Source organism: Coregonus lavaretus (genome assembly GCF_964263955.1).
Source record: "Coregonus lavaretus genome assembly, chromosome: 9".
NCBI classification, from domain to species: domain Eukaryota; kingdom Metazoa; phylum Chordata; class Actinopteri; order Salmoniformes; family Salmonidae; genus Coregonus; species Coregonus lavaretus.
The window spans coordinates 16,209,868-16,228,837 of record NC_139996.1 but is presented as its reverse complement, the minus strand read 5'-3'; the positions used below and the strand labels follow the sequence as shown (position 1 = coordinate 16,228,837).

Sequence of the window (18,970 nt, the reverse complement as noted above, 5' to 3'; positions counted from 1 at the left end):
TGTCTCACAAAGACACGGCGGATGGAACCAAAAATCGCAAATTTGGACTCATCAGAACAAAGGACAGATTTCCACCAGTCTAATGCCCATTGCTCGTGTTTCTTGGCCCAAGCAAGTCTCTTCTTCTTATTGGTGTCCTTTAGTAGTGGTTTCTTTGCAGCAATTCGACCATGAAGGCCTGATTCACGCAGTCTCCTCTGAACAATTGATGTTGAGATGTGTCTGTTACTTGAACTCTGTGAAGCATTTATTTGGGCTGCAATCTGAGGTGCAGTTAACTCTAATGCAGCAGAGGTAACTCTGGGTCTTCGTTTCCTGTGGCGGTCCTCTTGAGAGCCAGTTTCATCATAGCGCTTGATTGTTTTTGCGACTGCACTTGAAGAAACTTTCAAAGTTCTTGAAATGTTCCGTATTGACTGACTTTCATGTCTTAAAGTAATGATGGACTGTCGATTCTTTATGCTTTTTTGAGCTGTTCTTGCCATAATATGGACTTTGTCTTTTACCAAATAGGGCTATCTTCTGTATACCATCCCTACCTTGTCACAACACGACTGATTGGCTCAAACGCATTAAGAAGGAAAGAAATTCCACAAATTAACTTTAAAGGCACACCTGTTAACTGAAATGCATTCCAGGTGACTACCTCATTAAGCTGGTTGAGAGAATGCCAAGAGTGTGCAAAGCTGTCATCAAGGCAAAGGGTGGCTACTTTGAAGAATCTCAAATATATTTTGATTTGTTTAACACTTTTTTGATTACTACATGATTCCATATGTGTTATTTCATAGTTTTGATGTCTTCACTATTATTCTACAATGTAGAAAATAGTACAAATAAAGAAAAACCCTTGAATGAGTAGGTGTGTCCAAACTTTTGACTGGTACTGTATATATGTATTTGTGTGTGTGATCCCTCCCTCACCATCTTGCTTTCATAGATGTAGAGAGGTTTGAACAGAGGGGGCTGGGGGCTAAGCAGGGTCTGCAGGGCTGCATCGTCCTGTCTCAGGCTCTCCACCAGTACACGCAGGTAGCCACTGTTACACACAAACAACAGCCACTGGCTCTGGTGGTCTATGGACAGGATCCGGTCCAGCACGGACAGGGCTAGCATCTAACAGAGAGAGAAAGGATGTTAGTACATTGGGGTAGCTGAGTTCAACATATTTGCATATCGCATTGATAGCGTGTGTGTGTCAACACAGACAGAAAGAGATGGAGGGATATGGTCAGACAGAAACCAGGAGAGACTGTCAATCAGTGAGTTAAAGAAAGGATTGTGAGAGATGAGACGTATAGACCGAAACAGGTCTGACAGCTGGGTTTGTAGGTGAGCTGTAGTGTGTATCTGCTGTGTCCCTACCCTGCCGATCTCGTGGCCATCGCAGGCATCCCTACACACCACCTCCATGAGGGCGGTGCCGTAGCTCTCAAAAATGGCCAGGTTCTCCCTCTGCAGCTTGGAGAAACCATCCTCAGGAGCAGTCAGACGCTCCCACATAGACTTCCCCGCTGGAGAGAAGGAAGGAGAAGAGAAAGAGAGGCGAAAAAGAGGTTAGGGTTTGCAAACAACGCAATCAATGAACAGAGCAAATGCACACTACTACAGAGGGTCCCAAAATGGATGATTCTCCAAGTGTTCTGTATCTGCCCAACAATACCGTAGCTCAACTGTACCTTGCTGTAGTGTATCTGGCTCCTCAGGTTTCTGGGCGATCTGTAGGTAGTACAGCAGAGAGCCATACAGGTGTGCACGCAGACGCAGGAATCCACCACCGGTACAGAGGATGAAGTCTAGCAGCTTCCTCAGAATCAGGTGCAGAGCAGAGTTGGCGATGGAGGCAAAGCCCGATGACGAACCTCCCTCCAGCCCCTCCCCCTGCTGCTGCTCTGACAGCACTGCTTGGCTGAGGTGGGTTGTGAGGGTGAACACTGCCCCGGCTACGTTGGGCATGAGCTCCCCGGCTGCGTCCTCTGACAACACCTGGGGAGAGACAGGAGAACTGTACTGGTTACTCAACCCTAAATACACTGACTGACAGCATACATTTTTTGAAAGTTTCCACACACACACACACACACACACACCTTGTCGTGCAGGTCCAGCAGCAGGTCTCTGATGATGAGCTTCTCTGTCGTCAGCAGGGATGAGGTCCCCGGGGCAGGCAGTAAGCAGGGTCTCCACCAAGATTCTCCACGACTGCAGCGTGTGATGCTTGGCACTCAGGCTCCGACGCACACGGTTCCTCTCTACCACCTGCTGCAGGATGGAGTTCACCTCCTGGGAAGCGCACACACACACACACATCAGGGGTGTATTCCATTAGGCGATGGACATGTTTGTCAAATTTACATGACAGAAAATCATATTTTTTTTTACGAAATCTATTTCTATCTGAACTTTCTGTAACATTTCACCTGTCTGAACAGAACCCTGAGCACCTTTTCTGCAAAGAAAAGACCATACTACAATCCTCTGATTCATGTTGTCAACACTCACCTCCATCAACCGTGGCCTCTGACCAATGGCTGCCATTCCCTGGAGGGCATTGACCTCTGCTACTAGGACTCTATGGAGCAACTGTGGAAATAACAACATCATCATAAAACTTTACATTGATTCTAGATAAAACACAGAAGACCACTGACATAGTACAAAATGCTTCAAAACAAGGTTGAGTTACATATGCAAACTGAAAGCCAGGCCCAACTTGACGTTGCAGACCATGTGTCCGTGCTCATTGACGTGTTCGCAGTTGGCGATGACCTGCTCGATCTGAATGCGCTCAAAGAAGTCCAGCTGCAGCAGCTCAAGCACGTCCTGGCTGAAGTCAATGGCGTCCAGCACACTGAGGAGCTTCCTGCGCACTGATGACGTGGGACAGGGGATGAGTACATGATTAGCTAAACAAGACACAAACCCTTGGCTTTTGAAACTGCTAATACACAGGCTCTATAGTGACAGAATGCATATGATTCATACTAGAATATGTTTGTGTGAAGAACCAGGACTATAACAGATATTGAGTGACAGAATGCATTATGATTCAAAAATATGTGAAGACTGAAGAACTAGACCTAACCTTTGGAGACGGTGTCAAACTGCAGGAATCTACTGACAGATCTAGACGACTCCTCCATGCCCGTCTCCCCATCAGCTAATCAAAGAAACAGACTAACTGTAAAGGCTTCTGCTTTTTGCACATTTGCTCGTATCTATTTACATCAATGAATGACAATACATCCAATGCATACAACTTTCATAGTGTGTGCATGTGTGTAGTGAGTGTGTGTGTGTGTGTGTGTGTGCGAGTTGTAGGTCTTACCTGCGTGCCGAGTGCGCGGCTGGTCATCCAGCAGAAGGTTGAGGAGGCGCTGGGTGTGGGAGCGCTGGCGGTTAACTGATGTCACTCTGAGCTCGATGGCCGCTGTCTTCATGAGCCAGGACATCTGGGACAGGGCAGAGATCTCATCACCTGAGAGCGTTGGGGGAGAGACACGGTTTAGAGAGAATAGAGTGACACCCTGAGTAATTTCCTTCCACTCTTGGCAGCTCAGTTAAAAAGGATGACTTGGTCTTTGTAGGAGTACAAATGCTCTGGTTGGCATCCGCCATATTGCTTCCACCTATCCTGTGTTTTCAGATCAGTGCAGATGAAGGACAGAAGACCAGGATAGGAACACAGTGTATTGAGATGACAGTGAAGAGCTCACTTGGCAGAATGAAGGGCAGGTGCTGCAGATGGGAGAACAGGAAGTCCTGGCTGGTCCTTAGGTAGCGCATGGTGGGGCATGATGTGTCCGAGCACGCACACAGCTGGTAGATCACCTGGTAACAGAGCTCAGCCAGGTGTGGTGCCTGGCTGGTGAGCACGGGACCCGAGCGTCTCTCACTGCCTCTCTGCAGCAGACTCAGGATGGCATGCAGGCAGCTCCGTGGGCACCCCAGCACACCTGACACAGAGATAAGATTTCCTTAGCATCACACAACCAAATATCAATTAAACATGCAGTTGATGGAGTCATGAAAGCCACCAAACAGAAGAACATTAACTGAAACAGGGAGGGACTACCTGAACCTGTCCAAAAACAAATGCTTGTTTTCATTTTGCATTGCAAAAAGTTTTGCTCAGGGCCAGTCCTGGCTGTTCTGCCGCCCCAGGCGAGACAATAATAGAATAGTCCGTATAAAATACGTATTTTCCAGACGTTGAAGTTCAATTTAGTTTGAACGAAAAGTGAAAAGACGTCTTCTCCGATTGTTGAAATCAGGTTCATTTTCGGTTCTGAATGAAAGTTGAAAATATGTATTTTCCGTATGTTGAAAATACATTTTCTGGACGTTGAAATCAGGTACATTTTAGGGTCTGAATGAAAGTTGAAAAGACGTCATTTATAGATGCCTATGTTTGGACCAAATCAAGGCTGGTCCAGACCGGACAAAATCTGAACCAAACATAGATGTCTACAGCACCAAAAAATATGTCCAAAAGGCATCAGTGTCGGTCTGTGCTTACTGACGTGTAGCCTAGTGTCACCTAAAGTTGAAATGTATGAATGCCCATCTATGTGGTAGGCCTACCATTTGTAAAACACCTAAAAAAGACGCCCGGTCCGGACAGGACCAAAAGAAGACGTTGGCGTCGGTCCACGCTTACTGGGGTGTAGCCTACCATGTCTTCCTGCAATGGAATTTTAGGATTGCCCATACATGTGGTAGGCCCACCGTTTGTAAAAGGCCGTTGCATTGGCTTTATTAGTCCTGAGTCCTGTGACTAATCAATTTGACGATTTAAGCTCTGAATATCAGCTACCCAACTTTATCAGGAGTTATCCTGAGCCTATTTGCAATGGGAAATCAAAAGTATTTTATTTTTCGCCATGATTAGCTTGTCAATATTTTACAGATATAAACTTGAAACCGCTAATCATGACAATTTACCCCACGGGGTGAAACTCCTGGACAGCAGTAGTGAGTAGCCTGATGTCTATTCCTTATTGTCCATTTTACTTCGACCTGTCCTGTTTTTAGGATATGTTGTTTGTTAACATGTCAGCACATTCTTTACATGCCTAATCATAGAATTACATATACAATCCCTATTAACTCAATAGGATCTCTATGGGACTAGTCGTAAAGATTTGTCATTTAACTTTAAAAATGTTTTAGCCTACCTTTTATTGTGGCATAAATACAACCAGTCAAGATGTTTTCATCTGATTGTCAAACAACCTTCAAAGGGCTCCTTCATAGACTACCTGCACACGTTCATCCACTCGCAACATATTTCCAGCCTCCAAACAGTGGTGAATGGAAAGAGACATCTGTTAAATAAAACACAGAAAACTGTAGGCTAATGACAAATGTGGCTATTGTCATTAGGCCAGAATTTATGCGTTTCGGTGCCGGCCACCCATCTCTGCCTTGGCAAAATGTCAGTGTTCGCGTCGAACCACATCGCATGTGAGAGTAAGCTATACCACCCGTTTTCAAGTCCATTCGCTTCATGCGGTTTTGATAAAAAGTGTTGTAATAGCCTACAGTTTTTTTGACATTTTGTTTTAATTATTGTGATTGGCTAATGATTTACCCTGGCTATATCTGCTACATGATTTATGATAGATTTATGTTTTTTTACAGAACGTTGGTGGAGCGCCACGGCGATGAGTCTCTCCAAAAGCACCCTGGAGAGGCGCACTGGGAATGGAAAAGCTAAATATTTTGCTCCCCTGCCTTTGACAAAGTTGGCACTGCTTATCACAGGGCGGCATCATCGCTCACCTAAAAAGCCCATATGCCACTGTTTGAGAGAAATTGTCATTGTTTTTGGGCAGAATTATGTAAGGTTTTATGTGTTGTTGGAGGTGCGTCAGTTTAGCTCAGAAAATGCTGCTCTCGTCAATCTGCTGCCATAGGCGGCCGCCTAACCCTGCCTGACCCTAACCCTGCCTGACCCTAACCCTGCCTGACCCTAACCCTGCCTGATGAGTGGGCCGGCCCTGGTTTTGCTACTGTGAATGCCCTATTGAATCCAACCCAGCATGTAAGAGAAGGCGCAGCTGGTGCTGACCTGCATCCTGTAGGTTGGTCGAGGAGATGGGCTTCTTGACCTCATAGCCCAGCAGGTAGAGGGCCAGGTTGGGGGCCTTCAGCTCCAGGGAGGTGATCAGAAGGTTCAGGATGTGGATCTGGGTCTCATGGCGGATCCTCGCCTCTTTCTTGGCTGGCTCAGAGTCTGGGGGGCAGCAAGTGAAAGGAGAGGTGGTGAGTTGGAGTAACTGAACGGACGTGTTGAGCCAGTGACGGAATGGGCAGGTTTGAGTCAGTGACTAAATGGGCAGGATGGACATCATTCACACTCAGTTAAGAGATAGACATTGTTGATGTTGATAGAATGAGAGTGTGACTTACCGTCTCCTTTCTCCAAGCCCTCCTCGGCCCCCTCGCTGTCCAGACACTCCTCAAAGCCAGCCATTAGCTTGTCACTCACAGCCTGGTCATGTGTGAAGTCTCCCACCAGCCTGTTCTGGATGTTGGGGTAGCGGGCTATGCGCCGCAGGATCTTAGTGCTCTGGAAGGCCGCCTCCGGATTGGAGCTGCTGTGGTACAGGTACCTGCCAGGGACAAACACAACCAGGGAATAGGAAGTGGAGGTTTATGGGCCTGACTTTTACCTTTGGGCCTAAGACAAAAAATTGGGCTATGGGCCTTTTTGGGCTTGAGAGGGAATTTTACTGTATTGTGTTCATTTGACAGGGACAATGTACTTCAACACAAGTCAACATTTCTGAGTAAATCCCAGATTTAGCTAAAAGTCTCTTCCTGGTGTGTAGTACCTGGTAAGGTGAGATTGAGGTGAGTGTTCCAGTACCTGGCGATGTTGACGATGTGGTCAGCCCGGCGGCTCTGGGCACTGACCCCCTGCAGGAGCTGCTCCAGGGGGGAGACGATGAGGGAGGCCTGGCTCTCTCTCAGCAGGTCCATGAACACCACCTCATTTTACATTTACATTTTACATTTTAGTCATTTAGCAGACGCTCTTATCCAGAGCGACTTACAGTTAGTGAGTGCATACATTAATTTTTTTATTTTTCATACTAGCCCCCCGTGGGAATCGAACCCACAACCCTGGCGTTGCAAACGCCATGCTCTACCAACTGAGCTACATCCCTGCCGGCCAATTGTGCGCCGCCCCATGGGTCTCCCGGTCACGGACAGCTACGACAGAGCCTGGATTTGAACCAGGATCTCTAGTGGCACAGCTAGCACTGCGATGCAGTGCCTTAGACCACTGCGCCACTCGGGAGAATGCAGTGGAGGGCCAGGTCTTCTGCAGGGCCAGGTCCAGCAGAGACAGGCAGTGCAGCACTGCAGACTCCAACTGCTTCTTACCTGCAAGTCAGACAGGAATAGAACCAAGAGGGATGAGCGGATGTAAAGAAATATAATCTCGAGATACCGGAAATGTGAGCCATCCAATTACGCGACCTAAGAAGATACTAGAAACTTGATCAACTCAAACCCAACTCTGGTGAATGCTCCCCTTCTCACACAATGCTAACAGGGATGCAAACAGGGTACAAACAAGATTTTGGAATGAGAGACACCACTACAGACACAGCAGCTAACTATAGCAGGTGTGTGTGTGTACTGACCAGGGAAGGGGGCGTAGGTGTCTAGCTGACATACGCCCTCCTCCAGCAGGCTGAGGCAGAGTCAGGATGGGCGAGTCGTTGAGCAGGTGGAACATGAGGCTGTGGCCGGGGGGGCTTGTGGGCCAGTACCTGCTCCCCTTGCAGCTCCACCGTCTCCTGGATAAAGTCAGACGGCTGGGGCTCGTTGTCCCACAGTAGCTTGTGGAACACCTCCAGAACAACATCCGATACCTCCCACTGGTAAAGGGCAGGGGTGGTGGAGAGGGGACGGGAGAGAGGGGGTGGGGAGTGAGACAAAACTGAAATAGGTAGTAGTAGTAAAACACATGGCATCTGAGAGAAAGTGCTGACAATTTCACTAGCTAAGTGTGATCTCCTCCCTAAGTTTGAGTTATTCACTGTGTTAGCACACTCAGCCAACCCTGATGTTCTAGCAGTCTGAATCCTGACTTAGGAAGGCCACCAAAGATTCTGAAATGTCCATTCCCAACTACAACATTTTCCGTCTAGATAGAACTGCCAAAGGGGGCGGAGTTGCAATCTACTGTAGAGATAGCCTGCAGAGCTCTATCATACTATCCAGGTCTGTGCCCAAACAGTTTGAGCTTCTACTTCTAAAAATCCACCTTTCCAGAAATAAGTCTCTCACTGTTGCCACTTGCTACAGACCCCCCTCAGCCCCCAGCTGTGCCCTGAACACCATATGTGAATTGATTGCCCCCCATCTATCCTCAGAGTATTGCTTGGTGACCTAAACTGGGATATGCTTAACACCCTGCCCATCCTACAATCTAAACTAGATGCCCTCAATCTCACACAAATTATCAAGGAACCTACAAGGTACAACGCTAAATCTGTTAACATGGGCACCTTCATAGATATCCTCCTGACTAATTTACCCTCTAAATACACCTCCGCTGTCTTCAACCAGGATCTCAGCGATCACTGCCTCATTGCCTGCGTCCGTAATGGGTCCGCGGTCAAACGACCACCCCTCATCACTGTCAAATGCTCCCTAAAACACTTCAGCGAGCAGGCCTTTCTAATTGACCTGGCCTGGGTATCCTGGATGGATATTGACCTCATTCCGTCAGTAGAGGATGCCTGGTTGTTCTTTAAAAGTGCTTTCCTCTCCATCTTAAATAAGCATGCCCCATTCAAAAAATTCAGAACTAAGAACAGCTAGCCCCTGGTTCACCCCAGACTTGACTGCCCTTGACCAGCAAAAAGAAATCCTGTGGCGTACGGCATTAGCATCGAACAGCCCCCGCGATATGCAACTTTTCAGGGAAAGTCAGGAACCAATATACACAAGCTGTTAGGAAAGCAAAGGCTAACTTTTTCAAACATTAATGTGCATCCTGTAGCACTAACTCCAAAAAGTTTTGGGATACTGTAAAGTCCATGGAGAATAAGAGCACCTCCTCCCAGCTGCCCACTGCATTGAGTCTAGGAAACACTGTCACTACCAATAGATCTACGATAATCGAACATTTCAACAAGCATTTTGCTACGGCTGGCCATGCTTTCCACCTGGCTACTCCTACCCCGGCCACCAGCTCTGCACCCTTCGCTGCAACTTGCCCATGCCCGCCCCGCTTCTCCTTCACACAAATTCAGATAGCTGATGTTCTGAAAGAGCTGCAAAATCTGGACCCCTACAAATCAGCTGGGCTAGACAATCTGGACCCTTTCTTTCTAAAATTAGCCGCCGAAATTGTCGCAACCCCTATCACCAGCCTGTTCAACCTCTCTTTCGTATCGTCTGAGATCCCCAGAGATTGGAAAGCTGCCGCGGTCATCCCCCTCTTCAAAAGGGGTTGACACTCTAGATCCAAACTGTTACAGACCTATATCCATCCTGCCCTGCCTTTCGAAGTATTTGAAAGCCAAGTTAACAAACAGATCACCGACCATTTAGAATCCCACCGTACCTTCTCCGCTATGCAATCTGGTTTCCGAGCTGGTCATGGGTGCACTTCAGCCACGCTCAAGGTCCTAAACGATATAATAACCGCGAACGATAAAAGACAGTACTGTGCAGCCGTCTTCATCGACCTGGCCAAGGCTTTTGACTCTGTCAACCACCGCATTCTTATTGGCAGACTAAATAGCCTTGGTTTCTCAAATGACTGCCTCGCCTGGTTCACCAACTACTTCTCAGAGAGAGTTCAATGTGTCAAATCGGAGGGCCTGTTGTCTGGACCTCTGGCAGTCTCTATGGGGGTGCCACAGGGTTCAACTTTCGGGCCGACTCTATTCTCTGTGTATATCAATGATGTCGCTCTTGCTGCTGGTGACTCTCAGATCCACCTCTATGCAGACGACACCATTTTGTATACATCTGGCCCTTCATTGGACACTGTGTTAACAAACCTCCAAACGAGCTTCAATGTCATACAACACTCCTTCCGTGGCCTCCAACTGCTCTTAAACACTAGTAAAACTAAATGCTCTTCAATCGAACGCTGCTTGCACCCGCCTGCCCGACTAGAATCACTACTCTCGGCGGCTCTGACTTAGAATATGTGGACAACTACAAATATCTAGGTGTCTGGTTAGACCGTAAACTCTCCTTCCAGACTCACATTAAGCATCTCCAATCCAAAGTTAAATCTAAAATCGGCTTCCTGTTTCGCAACAAAGCCTCCTTCACTCATGCTGCCAAACATGCCCTCGTAAAACTGACTATCCTACCGATCTTGACTTCGGCGATGTCATTTACAAAATAGCTTCCAACACTATAATCAGCTAATTGGATGTAGTCTATCACAGTGCCATCCGTTTTGTCACCAAAGCCCCATATACAACCCACCATTGTGACCTGTACACTCTCGTTGGCTGGCCCTCACTACATATTCGTCGCCAAATCCACTGGCTCCAGGTCATCTATAAATCCCTTCTAGGCAAATCCCCGCCTTATCTTAGCTCATTGGTCACCATAGCAACACCCACCCGTAGTATGCGTTCCAGCAGGTATATCTCACTGGTCATCCACAAAGCCAAAACCTCCTTTGGTCGCCATTCCTTCCAGTTATCTGCTATAAATGACTGGAACAAACTGCAAAAATCTCTGAAGCTGGAGACACTTATCTCCCTCACTATCTTTAAGCATCAGTTGTCAGAGCAGCTTACCGATCACTGCACCTGTACACAGCCCATCTGTAATTAGCCCTCCCAACTACCTCATCCCCATATTGTTATTTACATTGTATTTATTTTGCTCATTTGCACCCCAGTATCTCTATTTGCACATCATCTTCTGCACATCTATCACTCCAGTGTTAATACTAATGCTAAATTATAATTGTAATTATTATCTCTATCAATGTGCTGATGAGCTGACAGAAGGCTCTGGTCAGAGGATACTCCTCGCAGCTCGACTCAATCTCATTCAGCTCCACCTGAGAGTGGCAAGGAGAAGGATTACAGTCGTGGTCAAAAGTTTTGAGAATGACACATACAAAATACTAATTTTCCACAAAGTCTGCTGCCTCAGTTTTGATGATGGCAATTTGCATATACTCCAGAATGTCATGAAGAGTGATCAGATGAATTGCAAAGTCCCTCTGCCATGAAAATGAACTTAATCCCAAAAAACCATTTCCACTGCATTTCAGCCCTGCCACAAAAGGACCAGCTGACATCATGTCAGTGATTCTCTCGTTAACACAGGTGAGAGTGTTGACGAGGACAAGGCTGTAGATCACTCTGTCATGCTGATTGAGTTAGAATAACAGACTGGAAGCTTTAAAAGGAGGGTGGTGCTTGAAATCATTGTTCTTCATCTGTTAACCATGGTTACCTGCAAGGAAACACGTGCCGTCATCATTGCTTTGCACAAAAAGGGCTTCACAGGCTGCTAGTAAGATTGCACCTAAATAAACCATTTATCAGATCATCAAGAACTTCAAGGAGAGAGGTTCAATTGTTGTGAAGAAGGCATCAGGGCACCCAAGAAAGTCCAGCAAGCACCAGGACCGTCTCCTAAAGTTGATTCAGCTGCTGGATCGGGGCACCACCAGTGCAGAGCTTGCTCAGGAATGGCAGCAGGCAGGTGTGAGTGCATCTGCACACACAGTGAGGCGAAGACTTTTGGAGGATGGCCTGGTGTCAAGAAGGGCAGCAAAGGAGCCACTTCTCTCCAGGAAAAACATCAGGGACAGACTGATATTCTGCAAAAGGTACATGGATTGGACTGCTGAGGACTGGGGTGAAGTCATTTTCTCTGATGAATCCTCTTTCCGATTGTTTGGGGCATCCAGATAACACCTTGTCCGGAGAAGACAAGGTGAGCGCTACCATCAGTCCTGTGTCAGGCCAACAGTAAAGCATCCTGAGACCATTCATGTGTGGGGTTGCTTCTCAGCCAAGGGAGTGGGCTCACTCACAATTTTGCCTAAGAACACAGCCATGAATAAAGAATGGTACCAACACATCCTCCGAGAGCAACTTCTCCCAACCATCCAAGAACAGTTTGGTGACGACCAATGCCTTTTCCAGCATGATGGAGCACCTTGCCATAAGGCAAAAGTAATAACTAAGTGGCTCGGGGAACAAAACATCGACATTTTGGGTCCATGGCCAGGAAACTCCCCAGTCCTTAATCCCATTGAGAACTTGTGGTTAATCCTCAAGAGGTGGGTGGACAAACAAAAACACACAAATTCTGACAAACTCAAAGCATTGATTATGCAAGAATGGGCTGCCGTCAGTCAGGATGTGGCCCAGAAGTTAATTGACAGCATGCCAGGGCGGATTGCAGAGGTCTTGAAAAAGAAGGGTCAACACTGCAAATATTGACTCTTTGCATAAACTTAATGTAATTGTCAATAAAAGCCTTTGACACTTATGGAATGCTTGTAATTATACTTCAGTATACCATAGTAACATCTGCCAGAAATATCTCATAACACTGAAGCAGCGAACTTTGTGAAGACCAATACTTGTGTCATTCTCAAAACCTTTGACCACGACTGTACATACAGATACAGGTGTACAAGCACAGAACGTACACGCAGTCACACACCGTATGCAGGCAAAATCTCACCTCAATCCCGGCAGCTTGTTTCTGTCCCGGGGCACGCACTGTCTGAAGTATCTGGAGCAAATAACAACATGAGCTTCGGCACATAGTAAGAAAGTCTGATATGTCAGACTGGATCCGACCAACACTTAAGCAGCACCATCTATATTTATGTTTAGGTGTCACAGCCTTTGATTCTTCTAAACCATCTCCCTGACCTACCTGAGTGTACTCCAGTGACTGCCAGCTCACTATTTGCGAGACCGAGATACTAACAAATACCCACCAACAAACTTTATTCTAGAGCTGGCTGAATATGTTTTGACGTATAACTATTTCAGGTTTGATGATGAATCCTACCTCCAAACGAATGGAACGTCGATGGGCTACACATTCACTCCAAGCTATGCTAACCTTTATGTGGGTCATTTTGAAAAACGTTTTGTTAACAATGAAAAAGAAGGGGCCTCCCGAGTAGCGCAGCGGTCTAAGGCACTGCATCGCAGTGCTTGAGGCGTCACTACAGACCTGGGTTCGATCTAAGGATGTGTCACACCCGGCCGTGACCGGGAGTCCCATAGGGCAGCACACAATTGGCCCAGCGTCGTCTGGGTTAGGGGAGGGTTTGGCCTGGGGGGCTTTACTTGGCTCATCGTGCCCTAGCGACTCCTTGTGGCGGGCCGGGCACCTGCAGGCTGACTTTTTTGGAATAAAGTCCTGAAGTGGTATCGATATATTGACAAAAGATTTTGCATATGGGGAGGATCAGGAGAAGAGCTGTCAGACTTTATGGCATTAATCAATGACATTGACCCCAATCTCAAATTCACAATGGAATGTGACACTAAACGTGTTCACTACTGTAATACGTGGATTGAGAAATCAAATGGAACCCTGTTTACAACTCTGTATAGAAAAGAAACGGACAGAAATACTATATTACAGGGGGACAGCTTCCACCCTGAGCCATTAAAAAGAGGACTTCTAAGAAGCCAGTTTTTCAGACTGCGCCGTATACGCCACTCCACAGAGGACCATCTAGAAAAAGCAGTGGAGATGCGCAATAGGTTTCAAAGAAGAGGCTACTCTCCACAATGTGTGGATGAAGCTCTTCATTTGGCATTAGGGAAAACAAAAGATGAACTGCTACAAAAAAGACCCACTAGAACTAAAGAACACTCTGTAATGTTCACCATCACATATACTTTGAACTCGCGCAAAGTGGGAGATGCTGTCAAGAAACACTGGCATGTTTTATCATCAGACCCAGCTTTGCCAGCTGAATTTAAGAATCCACCCCTTATTGTATATAGGAGAGGTCGCAATATACGCGATAAATTGGTCAATGCCAACTGCCGCCAGCCACAAAAGAAAATGAGCCAGGCTCTTTTACGCCCTCTTCCGAATGGTAGCTATAAACACAGAGGTTGCGCACAGTGCAACAATATGATGAAGTGTGAATATTTCTGCCACCCACATACAGGAAAACGGTTCCAAATAAATGACATTATTAGATGTTCCACCACCCATGTTATCTACATGATTAAATGTCCATGTGGGCTGTGTTATGTAGGTTAAACCTCTCATTCTCTCAAACAGAGAATTAGTGAACATAAAAGTTCAATCAGGAGAAACGACAGGGATTATCCAGTCGCAGTACATTTTAATGACCAAAAGCATGACATTTCTACCTTTAGATTTTGTGGTATAGAGAAAGTTAAGATATCAGACAGAGGAGGTGATATAAATAATACTCTGAGCAAAAGACAATATTTTTGGATTTATACCGTCCAGACATTATTTCCTAAAGGTCTTAATGATGAAATGCCTATGTATGTTATGTTGTAAATGTGAACATGAATTAATGCCACCATTTCAGATTACACTGACGTTTTTCTTGCGCTGTACCCAATGATTTATGAAAACTTGCTTGGTGGATTGATGTCCTCATTGTGGTTTTACAGACGTGTTTAATACGTTTTATGTAGACACTTTATTAGAATATTTATGAAATGCACATTGTTATATTTGGAAACACTTATTTTCCCTCGACTCCAACCCAATTCGATGCATTGAACGGATGTGGGTGGAGCTATGTCTACATAAGGGTGAAAAAAATAAAAAATAACTCACAAAAGCTCTGACGAAGGCCTTGAGGCCGATACGTAAAGCTTATTAAAGAGCAGTAATACTAGCAAGAGCAGTGTGCGGGTTTCTTATTTTTTTCTCTCGATGTGCAACCTGTCAAAATAGGATGCAGAATTAGCAGATTTACTTTGGGCTCTTCGGAAAATTTGCCCACATCTTTGTGCATATTGGCCTATAGTAGGGTTTCGTTAGCCGGTAATAGCAGACTTTTGTCCGATAAATTTTTTTGAAAAGCCGATAAATAGAATTGCCACCGGCCAATTGTCCTGGAGAAGAAGAATAAATCCCATTGCGAAATAATGCTTTTTAGCCTATTCATTGATGGAAATAACAGTCAATGTAAATACATTTGACTGGTCATGCTTATCGGTCTATAGGTTAATTTGCATAATGTGAATAAATAATAGTTTATCAACATTTTAAGCTAAACGTTCTGATCGGTTGCATCAGACTCATTGCTTTTAAAAAAAAAAAAATATGTAGCCTAGGCCTACTGGTTGTATGAATTCGGGATCTATCGTCCCACAACTGTCCCAGAGTCTGTTTGGAAAAGGCCATTTATTTCTCAACAAGCTGACATTTTTCTACATTTAAAAAAACATTTTTAGTCATTTAGCAGACGCTCTTATCCAGAGCGACTTACAGGAGCAATTAGGGTTAAGTGCCTTGCTCAAGGGCACAAACAGATTTTTCACCTAGTCGGCTCGGGGATTAGAACCAGCGACCTTTCGGTTACTGGCACAACGCTCTTAACCACTAAGCTACCTGCCGCCCTGACCAATAGAATAGGTAGCCTAGACTTTTCTACTAAAGTAGATTGACATAGGCTAGTGATTTTGTTGTTCGTTACTCATCTTGTTGGCTGAGTAAAAGTACATGTGGAAAGATATTATAACGTGTTCAAAGTGCACATCAGAATTCGTTAATTCGTTGCATCCTCGACTTGCATGTTCTGTTAATATGAATTACCATATTCTAAAATGTGATATCTGTCATTCTGAGCACCGTGGGTGGACACCGTAATCAGGTTACGCACCCAATGCATATGAATGAGGTAAATGTCTGGTAAATCAAATGACCGGCGCAACATTTTCCTAACGGAAACCCTGGCCTATAGGCTATACTATTGACCACATGAGGAAGTGGGAACTCAAAACATAGCTAGATTGCTAACTCTAAATATGATACTGTTGCAATATAGCCATGTAGGCTAATTGATTAATATATCAGTAAATGTAGGCTAATGTCCTACAAAAACGTTCCAGTGCTAGGCCTAGGCTACTTGATTTAGGACTATTCACCGCAAATAGTGCGGTTTGCTCCGCGGGCGCATCCAAACCATACTACAGCCTACTCCAGTTGTAAAGGTGTGCCATGAACTCAATATTAAGAGGAATATATGATTTACTCACAGAAAGCTGTGACTCTCCTATGTAACTACAACAGTAGTTGCTTTGAAAACTGTATTTTTCGCCTAAAGAGGGGAGGAATTTTTGTATGACGTGTGAGTATAAAAGATGGACTCTGAAATTGTGATGGCAGAATTCTCAATGAATAAACATCTCTGACTATGCAGACCGGGACTCTGTCCGTTTCTTGATTTTGGGAGACGCACAGAGACACTGAAATAGTTTGTTAAATAATTCACATAACAGCTTGGTCCTTCTGAGCCAGAATCCAATACCTGCCTCTGTCATTCCAGGTAACTCTGAAAACCGTAGACTGGCGAATGATACATTCGTAAATAGAAAGTCCTGCCCTTTGACATTAAGGGTTAAGACAGGCCAGAGGACACCTGTTTAATGACAGAGACGGTGACGGAATCCAAACCTACATTGAATCTCGGCTGCAAGGATAAGGTCAGTAGTCTTTATTCATTACTTGGTGAAATTGATTTGAGAACTTGCTAAAATATTGACTGAGGGTAACGTCATAATTTAAAGTAGTAAATTGATCAATGCGTAGCCATTTTAAGGTAGCCAATTTAAGGTTGTAGCCGGTAGCCGATTTAAGGTTGTAGCCAATTTAAGGTTGGTGGGTCTGTAACGATTCACGGTAATAGGTCAATTACCAAAAGAAACTACCCAGTGTTGAAATAGAAGGAACTATTAAAAGTACACCAAAGGGATGTAACCTGTAAGAGATTATAGAACAGTCAACAAATAATCCAGGTTAAACAAATACAAAAAGTACACCAGAAGGAATTAAAATAGCATGTGTGAGAAATAGAATATTAGTAAAGTCAAAAGTCACAAACAACTGTAGATTTTGCCGTAACTCTATCCGTTTCATGAAACTGGAGCCTTACAAACTCCGGGTTACTGATGGTGTTAACCAATAATCATGTAAGGTTGTATACGTGTGAGACCTAATATTTGCTCAAAAGTCACATCTATGAATAATTCCAGGTGGTTGTATAGAGAGGAAGGAGAACCCATTCCTGTTGTATGAGACTGTCATGAATTATTAAGATTACATTGTGGGAATAAATTCCTCCGTAGAGTATGAGATAATTCTGGGGGACTAGTCAATAATACCTATACAGGGGGCGCTAGAGAGCGTGCTATGGAGTAGACGTGCATTGCTAGAGCTCCGCTCAATTTTGAAACAAATTAATATTTATCTTAACCTCTCACAACCTATAACTTCAAACAAATATGACAAAGGGAAAAGGCAACAAAAAAGGGGGCGCTAAACAAGATAATTGGAATGAGATAGACAACGAACCAATTTCAACGTCGCCGACCCACGAGGAGCTAGCTGAAGAGGCTAGCTTCCAAGAGTTCCCCACAGATCCTACTCAAAGTGACATACTGGCTGCCATAAACGCACTAAGCAAGAAGGTGGACACAAGGTTGGCTGATATCTCAAAGAGTATTGGGACTTTGGCCGAAACTGTGAAGGCAACTAAGGGAAGGGTGCACGAGGTTGAGCAGACGACAATCGATCACGAGACCAGGCTACAGGACATAGAGAAACAGTGCGCAACGCTCAAAAATGACAACAAAACCCTGAAGGCCCGACTGGAAATGCTCGAGTCGCATTCAAGACGCCAGAACATCCGAATATGTGGGATCCAGGAGGACACGGAGAAAGGGAAACCCACTGAATTTGTCTCGGAGCTGATACCGGCATTGCTGGGGAGTGAACACTTCAAAACGGCCATCCTGATCGACCGCGCACACAGAGCACAGGCAACGAAGCCGGTCAAGGGCGGGCCACCAAGGCCATTCATTGTAAGGCTGCACTATCCCCACACCAGGGATCTCATCCTCAAGCTGGCTAGTCAAAAGTTCCCCCTTAACTACAACGGAGCCAGGGTGTCTTTCTACCCAGATCTTACCTTGGAGGTGAGGAACCAACGGAAAGAGTATGATGAGGTACGCAACAAATGCAGGGCGGCCAACATCCGATATGGATTCCTCTTCCCAGCCCGGTTTAAGGTGACAGTCGAGGGATCAACACGTACGTTTGACAACGCAAAAGAGGCAGATCTGTTCTTGACAAGCAAGCTCCCCGGCTGAGGATACAGAACGGCTGTGCCAGCAGGCTAAATGGCCAAATACAGGCCAGGAATGTGTGTGAATTGAATTTCCGGCCTATGTCTTTTCGATCAGAAGATCAGAAATTGGGACTTATAGGATAGGTGAGATGTTGTGGCTAATATAGCATTGTTTGGCATGTCATGTTTTAGCGCCACTCACCCCCTAACATGAGAGTTAAGTTAAGTGTTATTTAATATTAGTTTATATGCGGAGCATCTATAGACGACGAGTTAGTTCAAGCTTTATGTCTAGACACCCTAACGTTTGTGTGTTAGCCAAGGAGTGCTTCGTTTGGGGAAGTCACTCAGTAAAGGGACGGGAGGGGGGTTGGGGTCTGTGTTTTATGTTCACGTTTATTAGTACAGGTGGCATGACAAGCTCCCGCACGGCGGGACGTTTTTCTTCTGGGTTTTGTATGACAGCAGCAATTTGCTTTAAAATAAGAAATGCCACATAGTGACCGAGCACAGAGTAGACCAGGTGGAATAAAGATAGTCAGCTGGAACTGTAATGGATTAGGGCATGTCGTGAAACGAGCTAAGGTTTTTTCTCATCTTAAATCACTGGGTGCTGACATAGTGCTTCTTCAAGAA

At 45.3% G+C, this 18,970-nt stretch overlaps 1 pseudogene across 1 annotated transcript in view; it reads right to left on the bottom strand.

Moving 5' to 3' along the window:
• Nucleotides 1–18,970, bottom strand: part of LOC311134878 (nuclear pore complex protein Nup205-like) — a 45,981-nt pseudogene that overhangs the window by 11,090 nt on the left and 15,921 nt on the right. Inside the window, exons 4-19 of the transcript XR_014615403.1 lie at nt 12,907–12,935; nt 12,709–12,759; nt 7,659–7,895; nt 7,178–7,395; nt 6,875–6,996; nt 6,415–6,617; nt 6,074–6,238; nt 3,717–3,956; nt 3,329–3,478; nt 3,086–3,160; nt 2,687–2,870; nt 2,503–2,572; nt 2,091–2,283; nt 1,680–1,986; nt 1,366–1,514; nt 925–1,116 (exon numbers count right to left, since the gene is read on the bottom strand). The product of XR_014615403.1 is annotated as a nuclear pore complex protein Nup205-like (transcript). The remainder of the gene's footprint in view (nt 1–924; nt 1,117–1,365; nt 1,515–1,679; nt 1,987–2,090; nt 2,284–2,502; nt 2,573–2,686; nt 2,871–3,085; nt 3,161–3,328; nt 3,479–3,716; nt 3,957–6,073; nt 6,239–6,414; nt 6,618–6,874; nt 6,997–7,177; nt 7,396–7,658; nt 7,896–12,708; nt 12,760–12,906; nt 12,936–18,970) is intronic.